Source organism: Orbicella franksi, chromosome 8 (genome assembly GCF_964199315.1).
Source record: "Orbicella franksi chromosome 8, jaOrbFran1.1, whole genome shotgun sequence".
Classification (NCBI taxonomy): Eukaryota; Metazoa; Cnidaria; class Anthozoa; order Scleractinia; family Merulinidae; genus Orbicella; species Orbicella franksi.
The window spans coordinates 10,229,358-10,242,905 of NC_138152.1; the positions used below are offsets into that span (position 1 = coordinate 10,229,358).

Genomic DNA, 13,548 nt, shown 5'->3' on the forward strand with positions numbered 1-13,548 from the left:
AATCGTTTTCTTCCAACTTTTCCCCGTTTTGCCTCGCGCTTACGTGACCAGAGTCACGTGGACACGAGGATATGGAGGGTTTTTGCTGTATTCCTGTGTAAGGATTCTTCCCATTCCGATCCTAATGAAGATTCCTGTGTAAGGATATTTCGCAATTCTGATTGTATTCTGTTTTCTTGACATTCTATTAACAGCATGAAAGCATATCATCGCATCACGCTACTTGGGTTAAACTCAGAAGCAGGTCAAATCACTCTAGACAAATCACACGGAACTGATTCGCGTTGACTGGTTTTTGACTCTTCTGTATCATTTGAATCCGTGAAATGAATCCGAGCAAATAACAACATATTTAAACTTAAAGTTGGCTTTAATTACAGGGCCACGTAAAGGTCCCTGAAATGGAATCTATTTTAGAAAACCCTTTTTAGTGCAGAGTGCACTATTGGGATGGTTATGGGGGTTGCCTGCCGCTAAGGAACTAAGGCACTATGGCCCTATGGCGCTAAGGTGTAAACTTTAATGTTTGTTTAATTAATTAATTTCAATTAATTAATTAGTCTAGAGGTAAGGAAGTAGTGGGAGTAGGGTGGGAAAGGTACATGTGTACTCTACGTAAAACACATTCCATCGCCGTCGCTTAACTTTGAACATCGCAAAGCTATATATTTGTTTCAGGTAACCCCTTGCTCTCCTTGTGGTACCATTCTCCTTAGAACAAAACTAATTTGCCCTAAACGCATGCGTAGATTAGTTAGGGTTCGTGGCTTCTATATCAGGTGAAGGATACATTGCATACGGAATCACGCACAAATGTTGAGTGGTTTTCCTTATGGTAGAGCTCAACATGCAAGACGCATGCGTTCTAGCATTGTTAGTGTTATACACTATCTTTACACGCAGTATTTTATATATCGTGTCATGTGACCAAGGACGGCAGTTATTTTTCAGGTAGCGCCAATTGTCCCTTTTTATTGCAAAAGTGAAACGTTACTGTGGCTGCGTAGCTTTTAGAATTACAAACAGGTCGGTTCAACAAATATCATCTGCTGTTTTCAATCTACAATAGTGTGCTTGTCAGGGTTCAAATATATTGCTTCTCCTTAGCGACTTGTTTATTTCTTGCCTTAATTGTGTCTGTAAGAGAGACCAAAAAGTTCCCAAGTTAGTGGCTTTAATACTCCGCAAATTGTAAATTTGTAACAAAAGAAACCAGGAAAATGCTCAAATATTGCTGCAGACGCCGTGGCACCTAATGAAAGTTCAAATTAATTTAATCAGTCTTTGAGGAGACTCATTCATATCGGCCAAGTAGCGCTGTTTATCTTCAATACTTTTCGTTGAAAAGCTTCTCAGCCATCAATATCGTTGTGTGTTAATTTTGAATTGTTTTATTGTTAACAACAAAGGTGGCAACAGAAAAAGAAAGTGGTATTTCGTGACTATCTGATAATTAAATTAGTTCTTGTTCATCGGTAAAAATTTGCATTTTTAGTAAAACATCGTCTCTGTTCCGTTTCTTCATCACTACATCAGATATTTAACTTTCTTTCATTTATCTCCAAAAAACAAGGACATCTTCCGTATGTTTTGGAGAAAACAGGGGTTTCATATTACATGGCTTTGCGAGGAAAACAAAAGTATCAAGTTACAAAGTTGGCGTGAAGAGCTAAATTGTCACGTTTGCTGCTTCAGCGTATTGTTGAATTTAAAATGAACGAAAATCAACTTAAAGCACCAGTAGTAATTAATTTGTGCGTAATGTTTGGGCCTTGAATGAAAATGCAACCTTGAAACATACACACTGCAAAGGGGAAAAGCCGTAGCAGACTACCAAGGTAGACACAAACCGGAAGTGAACCGAGCAGGGGTGAGTACTTATGGGACTACTGTATCAGAGCTATCAATTGCGCTCTGCACTATCTGAGATTGTCTCACTAGTTAGTGTAAAGTACTATGGCACTAAGGTGTAAACTTTAATGTTTGTTTAATTAATTAATTTCAATTAATTAATTAGTCTAGAGGCAAGGAAGTAATGGGGGTAGGGTGGGAAAGGTACATGTGTACTCTACGTAAAACACATTTTGTCGCCGTCACTTAGCATTGAACATCGCAAAGCTATATATTTGTTTCAGGTAACTCCTTGCTCTCCTTGTGGTACCATTCTCCTTAGAACAAAACTAATTTGTCCTAAACGCATGCGTAGATTAGTTAGCGTTCGTGGCTCCTATATTAGGTGAAGGACACATTGCATACAGAATCATGCACAAATGTTGAGTGGTTTTCCTTATGGTAGAGCTCAACATGTAAGACGCATGCGTTCTAGCATCGCTAGTGTTATACACTATCTTTCCACGCGGTATTTTATATATCATGTCATGTGACCAAGGACGGCAGTTATTTTTCAGGTAGCGCCAATTGTCCCTTTTTATTGCAAAAGTGAAACGTTACTGTGGCTGCGTAGCTTTTAGAATTACAAACAGGTCGGTTCAACAAATATCATCTGCTGTTTTCAATCTACAATAGTGTGCTTGTCAGGATTCAAATGTATTGCTTCTCCTTAGCGGCTTGTTTATTTCTTGCCTTAATTGTGTCTGTAAGAGAGACCAAAAAGTTCCCAAGTTAGTGGCTTTAATACTCCGCAAATTGTAAATTTGTAACAAAAGAAACCAAGAAAATGCTCAAATGTTGCTGCAGACGCCGTGGCACCTAATGAAAGCGCAAATTGATTTAATCAGTCTTTGGGGAGACTCATTCATATCGGCCAAATAGCGCTGTTTATCTTCAATACTTTTCGTTGAAATGCTTCTCAGCCATCAATATCGTTGCGTGTTTATTTTGAATTGTTTTATTGTTAACAACAAAGTGGCAACAGAAAAAGAAAGTGGTATTTCGTGACTATCTGATAATTCGATCCTTGAATGCACGGACATTTCTGAACGAGTTCTTGTGAACTCCTTGGTGCTCCGTGGGTAAACAAATTACATTTACATTTACATTTTTTTTACATTTAAATTAGTTCTTGTTCATCGGTAAAAATTTGCATTTTTAGTAAAACAACATCGCTTCTGTTCCGTTTCTTCATCACCACATCAGATATCTAACTTTCTTTCATTTATCTCCAAAAAACAAGGACATCTTCCGTATGTTTTGGAGAAAACAAGGGTGTCACATTACATGCCTTTGCGAGGAAAACAAAAGTATCAAGTTACAAAGTTGGCGTGAAGAGCTAAATTGTCACGTTTGCTGCTTCAGCGTATTATTGAATTTGAAATGAACGAAAATCAACGTAAAACACCAGTAGTAATTAATTTGTGCGTAAGTTTTGGACCTTGAATGAAAATACAACCTTGAAACATACACACTGCAAAGGGGAAAAGCCGTAGCAGACTACCAAGGTAGACACAAACCGGAAGTGAACCGAGCAGGGGTGAGTACTTATGGGACTACTGTACCAGAGCTATCAATTACGCTCTGCACTAACTGAGATTGTCTCGCTAGTTGATAAAGGGTCGTAAAAGCTGAAGTCTCAAAAAACTAAATACCACTCTAACATGAAAAAAAGTCTAGAGATGGAAATGAGCCGATTCAAAACTATCATATAATGCGCACTTTCTGAAAATAAGCAAACAGGTGTAAAACAAAACAAAACAAAACAAAAAATAACTGTCAATAAGGGCCAGATTGTGCCAGATCGAATTGTGTTCGTAAAACTACCGGAAGTGAAAATGCGCTCCTGTTTACTTTAGCTAGCGTTACACTTGCAGGAGTAACTGCAGAATACCCTGGGACATCGAGCCCTTCACTGAAAATGGGTGACTACGGGCATGCGCAATTTATTTGTAACATGAATAAATTATATACTTCAGTTTGAATTAATGAGTTTCTACGTATTGCGTAGCCGGCTACGAAGAATTAAGTGACAGGACATTCTGCCGTGAAGTCCGCTTAAATTGCACTAGTTTAGTTTGGTAGTGGATTTCCTCGCACTCTAAAACAAGTGACACGAGGCTGCCCAAAGGGCCTTTGATTTTCAGTCGTTTAGTGTCTATATTACCTTTCGAGGTTTTTTCTAAACAACTAGACGCTCCAAGAGCGTTTACTCGGGCTTCGTACCACAGTATCAAATCGTACCATACGAAAACGCGTATTGCACATAATAAAAGCAAATTAAAAAATCAGGATATTTTAGCACAAGAGTTCCGCTTAGATATTTACTATTCAAGTTGCTTCGTTGAGTATCCTCCTCATCCTATCGCAAGTTGTGAGTTTAAACCATTTTGGTTCAAGAATGAAGCACAGCTGTCTACGCATTGATTGGGAAGTTGTTTGCAAAGAATTTTCGAGGTCTTTTTACAATTTATGGCGATTATTTTGCTCATGCTAGCAGAAATTGTACGAAGTTTGTCCTTTGGAGAGCGAATAATCCCTTTCGAGAGAGCCAAAACGAATCATGGTAAACTCCTTCGCGAAAACAACAGTCCTGTGACTAGGCGCAAATTGCATTGCACATAATTTGCATAAACTTTCAAGTTGTGTATTTTGCCCGGGGTATTTTGCGGATAACTTCCCAGAATTTGCGAACCTTAACGCAGTTTATGAAGAAATATTCAAGCTACATATTTTTATTGAATCAAGGCAGGAGTATTTTAAAAAGGACTCTCATTTATAAAGGAAGATGCGGCATTCTGTTTTGCTATTTATTTTGGTTTCATGCTCGTCTAGTTCATGTCACGCAACATGATTTTCTTTTGCAGTCAGACAGAGTTTTTCTTAAAGAATTGGCGATTGCCAAGACTGCTAAATATATTTGAACTACTGGTGAAATAACTGGCTAAACTAACGTCAATGCAGATTTTCCTTAGGACTTGGCAAGAACATTGATTCGTCAATAATCCCGCACAATTCCCCGCACAATCGAAGGTTTAATTCTCCTGCACAATGTGCCTCCAAATTCACACGTTATTTTTTTTTCTTGCACCCTACTAGAAAGCCAACTAACTTGGAGGTAAGATATTTAATTCAAGTTACCGGAAGTCTTATCTTTACAACTTTGGAGATCGATATATTTTGCGCGGTGCAAGAAACAAGTCGCATGTTTTTAATGAGCTACGAGTCCAAAAACGTTTTCCTGTTTAGCTCGTTTTATTGCAATATGATTTGCTTTACTGCAATGTTCTAAATAATAACAGCAGTAGCCACATACCGTCATTGACTACCTATTTTTTGCCAGTGTTTCGTAGATTGAACTCATACCGCAATCGGCTCAGTTGTTATCTCACGAGAACGTTTCGAGCGTGAACTTTGCTTACCTGCCTGGTTTTCAAGCAGTATAATTCGTGGACCGACCCTTTCTGAAAACGATCGACATCTTTGTATGTGAAATGAATGTATAGGGCGCGATTCTTGCCGAAACTTTCTTCGCAAAACACCGCATTCTGTCACGAAGAACGAGCAATTTCGCCTTTCTCGTCCCCAGTTTCCATGGTCTACGCATGGAACGCCTGGGACCATGACACCCCTTTTGGCGACCAAAACGCTAGCATTTTAAGACTCGGGCTTTCCTACGGAAGCCCGAGTAATTATGACATTTTTAGTAAATCGTTTATTAACCAAGTTTGCTTGGTACCATACTAGGAAAATATCGGTCTTTCATTTTTTGGTATGGACCTCACTGCGCTCGGTCTGTACTGTCGCGATCTTGAGCCGATACTCCTTCAGTTTTATCTTCCGAGTTCGACTAATGAGATATTCTGACCCCACCATATTTTATATAACGAGTTGAATTAATATTGACTTATTAGATCTTTTCCACTTTAATTTAACTGTTTCTAGATCGCATTTGGTCAAGGGAAGTTTATCTCGATCATGACAGAGCAGTGTACCTTGCAATAAGAGACACTCCTGGCATTAGAAGATTTAGCTATAGTCTTGGCGTGATCAGTGCGGATGCTGTTATTATTGTGTATGACATAACACAGCAAGATTCGCTTCGAATTGCAAGGGAATGCCTTGACCAATGTCGGAGTGAGTTCAGTCCAAATATTTTCAAAGCACTTGCAGGAAACAAAGCAGATCTTGTTAGCGACAGGAAGGTGACGTTTGAGGTAACTTGTGTTTGTAGCCATAGCTTTACGTCAGGTGTAAAATCTGCAGTTATATTATCAAATCCAATTCTGTCACACCGTAGGGATACAAGTTCTTCAGTAGATCCGTTATATTAATTTGCACATACATTGCATTACATCGGTCTGATATTTACTCTAATAAGTTTCCTAGCTAATCGGTATCAAGTTCCATTACAGGATTTCTACCTGCGATCTGCCACGGCAAATATAGACACAGAGTTCTCATTTTCATCGCGCACTTCTTGGTCTTCCACACAATAAACTCTATGACTTGCTAGACGTTGCTCAGAGTTTTATTTTCCTCGCTTCCAGTTATATATGAGGCACCGTTTGTAAATTTTTCATTTATTTTACTTTTCGGTCGTTTTTCGATTGATCTCAGTGTTTATCCGTTGGTTTTTTTTAAAATTAGTGTTGGTTTTTTTTTTTTTTTTATCACAATTCACTACTGACCGTCCCTTTTCACACAAAGAAAAGGTTTTACTACAGTTGGTTATTTGTTAAAACCCAACGTACAACATTTGGTTATTTCATAAAACGATTCATCTATGTATTGGTTTGTCATAAAACCATTCTTATATGGTTTTGTTTTTTGATAAAACCAATGTTGCGCTATTTAGTTATTTGATAAAACCAATCTTGCGTTATTTGGTTATTTGTCAGAACCAGTTTTGTGTTGCTTATATTAATTATTAGATAAAACCATTGTGGCGTTACTGAGGTCGTTACTCGGATATTTATTTGACGAATTAAACCATTATTTCGTTTCAGTGTTGAAACTTTTACCATCGTATCCCCTGAACCTTTTTTTTGGGTATCTTACAACTAAAAACCCTTTGGCCTGTCCTGTTTACGTTTTGAACGATGTTAACGCTATTATTTCAAATAGCCAAATTCAATTTTATGAAATTGGTTATTTGAAATAACCTTAGTGTCAACTCGATGGGCTCAAATGTCGCTCAGCAGTATTGTAACATAAAGAAGGCGCTTAGTGTTTGCGTAGAGTTTGATCTCCGCGGTTGAGTAAACATGGCGTACGGATCAGGTCAGAACGCGAGGTTGTGTACAGCCGTTACAAGAGCAATTAGAGAAGCCATATCTGTTGAAGAACTGATACACCATCATCAGGGAAGAGTTTTTTCTTATAATCTATTGATCGTTATTCAAGTAGCAAAGGACAGCATATTCGGCGTGGGGCAGCATTTTCAAGGCCGAGGTCACAGATTTTCACCATACGGACCGACTGTAAGCCGTTAAATAACTTATTTATTTTTCCTTATCTTGTAAAGTGGAAGACAAAAGTTTAAGACCGTGGGTAGAGATTTAGAAAAATCCGGACCGCGCTGAAAACCAATCAGATTGCAGGATTCGTTACCTGTTTGTAAATGGGTGGTCAGTAATGAATAATCATAAATAAACCAAGTTATCACGAAAATATAAACGACCAAAAGTAGAATAAATAATTGATCATTACAAACGGCGCCCTATGGTTATCTGTGTACAGTGTACCTGTGTAAATCCAGTTTCCCTCCTAGGCTACTGAAACTACAGGTTCAGCTCATTGAACAGGGTTTTGTTTCTTGAATTTGACTGTCTAGGATGGTCAGTCTTGTGCACATGACAATGATGTGGATCTATTTATGGAAGTGTCAGCATTAACCGGTGAGAATGTGGAAAAGTTGTTCTTAACAGTAGGTGAGTTATAAAACGATCTGGTTTTGTTTTACTAAATTTTTGGTAACTTCTGTTCACCTTCATCATGGCTACAATGTTAAAAGGTTCGTTACTGCTTGTGCTACAAACCTGTGTGCTGTCGTTTTTAATTTGAATTAGAGATGCGTAAGCGCGAGGGAACGTTTTACCCTCGTTAAGGTCATCGTGGCCCTAACTCCTACATGTAACTCGTCTTGTGGTATTTGGTCACACCGCGTTCGAAGACCCAGGCATCTATCAGTTGTTTATCCCTGGACTCAGTACGTTGTTTATTTGCTGATTCGCTGTTGCTCGCATGTTTTGCTCCTTGCGAGCTTCACGAGCGCTTACGAGTATTCTCCATAATCTAGGCGAAGAAACAGTTATAGCACCTCACTTTGTATACTGTGATAACAGGTTTTTGGGGCCGCTTACGGGTGTTATCCTTGTTACAACAATCCAGAGGGAACACGCTTGCAGCGACGGAGTTTGTCAGACTCCTAGAGGACTCGGGATCTGTTACAGCAAAACAATCCAACGGGAAGACAGAGAATACACAGTTCTTGGGTCCAACAGTAGAGTTTAATCCACTAAGGTACTCGGAACGTACCCGACTATAACCAGAACGTAACCAAAGAATAGTTTACAAGGCAGGCTTATTTAAGCCGAAAACACGATTCCAAAGGATTACGTAAAGCTACTAAAAATTCTCAACTAAACATTATCTAATACATTTCCGAAAGCTCGATTGGCTATAACGGAATTCGAGGTTTACAAGATTAATAACTTTCAAAACAATACAGGTAGATAACAGTTTAACAAAAGACTATCGCAGGTAGTAATTACAGTTCGGTTCTAACTACAGTTATGATCTTACACAAAACAGCAGGTGTTTGGTACGGTCAATGAACTGGAACAGTAACCTGTAACTCAGAAACGCAAAACGAACTAAAACAAATATATCTATGTTGGATTTCCATATTTTCTCATAGCGAAAGCGAATATGCAAAACGTACTTAATCATCTAATTTTCTCTCCTCACAATACGATCCCTAGGACTTGGTTGATCGTTGGTCGGTCCTTGGGCGTTTTATGGGGTAATGTTCTTAGCGGTCTATAAGATAGTCAAATGTGAAATTTTTGGAGGACGCAACCCAAACGATCAGATGCACCCTTAACATAAGGAAGCACCGCAAACCCCAGTGCCCTCTCCTGTGACTGTCTGGGTTTGTTTTATTGTTGAGACACTTCCTTAATAGTCAGTCAGGACACCAATTCGCTTTCAAATCGGTTAAAACTTGTTTCCGCTCATTTGTTATTAGTTCAGGACGTGAAGTTGGCGTGAAGTAGGTTGGCACTTTTTTGTCATCCGGAGGTCCTCAGTTCAAATTTCCTCCCTTCCACTAGATGGATTTGTGTTTGGTGGTCCCAGATTCAACTCTTCCACGCTTTGTAATTAGCCAACTGCTCAGTCTCCCGCCACTTTGGATTTTTAACATATTTCTGTTCAATTCACAATATTTGTTTACTCATTTCAGTGTCGTTAATTAGCATAGTCGTGCTAAAGACTTTTATACTGTAATAAAGTGATTTATTTTATTAATTTGAATTGACCAATCAGGATTCAGCAGGACCGGGGAAAACCATTGTCGATGTCAATGTTTGTTAACAGGAAAGGCTTTGAAGTCGGCAAACTTTTCTCACTAGAGACAGCGTTGAATATTAACATAAAGAAAACTATAACTTCGAAAGCCACAGCAGATTGTAACAAGTGAAAAATATGCAAAATTTTGTGTCTCCAAGCTTTTAATTTGGCGCCGAAAATCAGCTTTCCCCGGCGTGTCCGGCGACTCGCTCTTAAGTGGCAGTCCCGCTAAAAGCGGTCCACTCGACTTCGGGACCAAAAATAATTTTCCTTCATTTTTTGTCAGTGAAAAGGGTTTGACACATATATATAAAAGAGCAATTTATTATTCTCCAATTCTTTATTTTTTCTTTGCTACGAGCGAAAATTGAATTTTGGCCGAACTGAGGTTGCCGACCGTGATCAGAAAGGTAAAATTCACCGATTTTGTGAAGCGTGCTACGTCGCCTAAAACGCAGCTCACGGAATTTCGTTTTCATGCGAATTTTAAGGTACATTCATTACTTTGACTGACGAAATATGGAAACTTTTCGAAAAATTCTAAGCTTACCAGCGAGGCTGGAAGACACCCTACTCCGAGGCCTTTGATCAACTACTAAAATTTAGCCAAATTTGACGGGGAAAATCTCAAAAGTTGGGTCTAAATGAAGCCTAAAATGCACATCACAGTAAGTTTCATACCTTAATAAACCGTTCTATAAGTTCAAACCGGTGGGTATCTCCTTGGATTGCACGCGAGAACGGATTAAAATCTGCCACAGTCAGTATGTTTACAGAGGTATCGCTCGTGTCAAAGCTCATTTGCATAACCCTAACATCCGGTGAAAATACGTCTTCTTCCGATCAGGTTCGTTTGTTGACCTTCTAAGTAGTGGCAAATAGCTTCCTTTAATACTTGTGTACACCCTAGATCCAGTTTTGAGGTGAAGGTTGCGTTAAAGTTGATCAATTCTCAAGACTTGCGAGACTCCAAAAGTAAATAATGGCGCCGGTCTGCAGAAATTAACCGTAGCGGTCGTCCTGACCCTTCAATAAACTCTGCCGCAGAGGTAGCACTAGGAGAAGAAGAAAATCGTAAGTTTTCGTTTACCGTTTAATGGCAACTGAATCCTGTACTACTGCCAAGACTACTGGGAGCTTGAGGGCTATATGCCCGAATTTGAGGAACAACAACAACGAACACTTGCCGGTTGCATCGCTGGGAAATGAACCTGAATGAACACGACACGCTTGAATGGAACTATGTTTTGCGATGAATGATGGGCTTTACTTCTGTTTTATGCTTGATGCTTGTCTTTTAGTATCTTGCACAGCGTATAATATAAACTGCAGGATCCGTTTATCGGACCGTTTATACAACGAAAGCTGCACCAGCTTCGTCAAAATGTCACACAAGTTGTAACGTGACCAATTACCCACGAGGGGTACTCCCTCATATGGGCTATATAGGTATCTGTATGTGAGGCCCCAAAGGGTAGGGTTTTTCAGCCGTTTGGGTCATAAATAGAGTATCGATTTTGGCCATTTTGGTTATAAATTGGGTCTGGCTTTAGCACTCTAATCTTGAATTGGGTATGTTTCTTAGCAGAAGCTACTTTTTCATCATTATCAATAAGACCTTCAACAAAAGCCCTTCATAACGGGAAGGTTAGTAGTCCTATAAACAGAAAGTGAGAAAACGGCCTTTCAACATCTGCATGCGCTTCGATGTGGACGTTTTTTTGGAAGGTTTCTTGGTCCCATCTTTTGATTTTCTTCCATTGTGTTTTCTATGAAAAACGAACGGCTGATAACTGGAAAGGAAAAGTGAATTTTAGGTCCATGTCTGCTTCCTCCGCCCTCATGTGTTAGCAACTCCTTATATTTTCTGAGGAAAGGTAGATAAAAATTGAAAAGGTGCAATGATTGTCGTCGATCGGTCATGCTGAAAAGATTGCACTAGTCCAAAAAATTAATGGGTGGCTTTTTCATTATCAATATTGAAATGAGAAAATCTTGCCAAATCTAGTGATCGGCGCGCGCGGGGTAGGGGATTTGTCCTCGGCCCCTGGTAATTGGTCCAGGGGGCTACTTCCAGAAAAGTTAAGTGGGGGTCTGCGGCCCACTTCCCAAAGCCCTTACCCTCTTTATGACCAAAATCTGCGTTTTTTGCTACCCTATTTATGACCTGACCAAAAATTCGATAGCCTATTTTTGACCGTTGCGGCTGACACAGTTTCCCTAAACATACGTTATGAAGGGCTTTTGTTGAAGGTCTTATTGATAATGATGAAAAAGTAGCTTCTGCTAAGAAACATACCCAATTCAAGACTAGAGTGCTAAAGCCATACCCAATTTATAACCAAAATGGCCAAAATCGATACCCTATTTATGACCCAAACGGCTGAAAAACCCTACCCTTTCGGGCCTCACATACAGATACCTATATAGCCCATATAAGGGAGTACCCCCCTCCCGGGTAATTGGTCACGCTACAACTTGTGTGACATTTTGACGAAGCTCGTCAGCTTTCGTTGTATAAACGGTCCGATAAACGGATCCCGAAGGTTATTTTATGCGCTCTGCAAGATACTAAAAGACAGGAATCAAGCATAAAACAGAAGTAAAGCCCATCATTCATCGCAAAACATAGTTCCATTCAAGCGTGTCGTGTTCATTCAGGTTCATTTCCCAGCGATGCAACCGGCAAGTGTTCGTTGTTGTTGTTCCTCAAATTCGGGCATATAGCCCTCAAGCTCCCAGTAGTCTTGGCAGTAGTACAGGATTCAGTTGCCATTAAACGGTAAACGAAAACTTACGATTTTCTTCTTCTCCTAGTGCTACCTCTGCGGCAGAATTTATTGAAGGGTCAGGACGACGGCTACGGTTAATTTCTGCAGACCGGCGCCATTATTTACTTTTGGAGTCTCGCAAGTCTTGAGAATTGATCAACTTTAACGCAACCTTCACCTCAAAACTGGATCTAGGGTGTACACAAGTATTAAAGGAAGCTATTTGCCACTACTTAGAAGGTCAACAAACGAACCTGATCGGAAGAAGACGTATTTTCACCGGATGTTAGGGTTATGCAAATGAGCTTTGACACGAGCGATACCTCTGTAAACATACTGACTGTGGCAGATTTTAATCCGTTCTCGCGTGCAATCCAAGGAGATACCCACCGGTTTGAACTTATAGAACGGTTTATTAAGGTATGAAACTTACTGTGATGTGCATTTTAGGCTTCATTTAGACCCAACTTTTGAGATTTTCCCCGTCAAATTTGGCTAAATTTTAGTAGTTGATCAAAGGCCTCGGAGTAGGGTGTCTTCCAGCCTCGCTGGTAAGCTTAGAATTTTTCGAAAAGTTTCCATATTTCGTCAGTCAAAGTAATGAATGTACCTTAAAATTCGCATGAAAACGAAATTCCGTGAGCTGCGTTTTAGGCGACGTAGCACGCTTCACAAAATCGGTGAATTTTACCTTTCTGATCACGGTCGGCAACCTCAGTTCGGCCAAAATTCAATTTTGGCTCGTAGCAAAGCAAAAATAAAGAATTGGAGAATAATAAATTGCTTTTTTATATATATGTGTCAAACCCTTTTCACTGACAAAAAATGAAGGAAAATTATTTTTGGTCCCGAAGTCGAGTGGACCGCTTTTAGCGGGACTGCCACTTAACTCACCGAGTGTCGCCAGATAGCATATTAGTTGTGCTATTCTGAGCAAAATATGTTGCTCCTCGTCAAATTAAGGTATCAGTATACCCCAAACAACCATCATTCGTTTGCGCCGCTTTACGGTCGGACATTTGACGAAAACTCCAGTAAAGTATATATTTTCTGAAAGTTTAAGAATTGTAGATTACGAAAGTATATTTATTAAGATAATATAAAAAAAATATATAGCGCATATGGCGCTCTATTTCCCAAAGTACAGAGGTTCACTAATCAAGTTCGTTTCCGATCGGGTTTGAGCGAGAGGACAGGATTGACATCGCTATGTCTTCTTGACACCTTTCTTTAAAAAACGGAGTTGAGAATAATTTTTTGTCGGGTTTGTTTTTGACACGCAGTTAAACTTTGAAAGTTGATAAAACATGCA

At 39.4% G+C, this 13,548-nt stretch overlaps 1 pseudogene across 1 annotated transcript in view; it reads left to right on the forward strand.

The window, feature by feature from the left end:
- Positions 1 to 13,548, forward strand: part of LOC145495878 (uncharacterized) — a 38,509-nt pseudogene that overhangs the window by 2,695 nt on the left and 22,266 nt on the right. Inside the window, exons 3-4 of the transcript XR_014050483.1 lie at positions 5,836 to 6,107; positions 7,727 to 7,823. The product of XR_014050483.1 is annotated as an uncharacterized LOC145495878 (transcript). The remainder of the gene's footprint in view (positions 1 to 5,835; positions 6,108 to 7,726; positions 7,824 to 13,548) is intronic.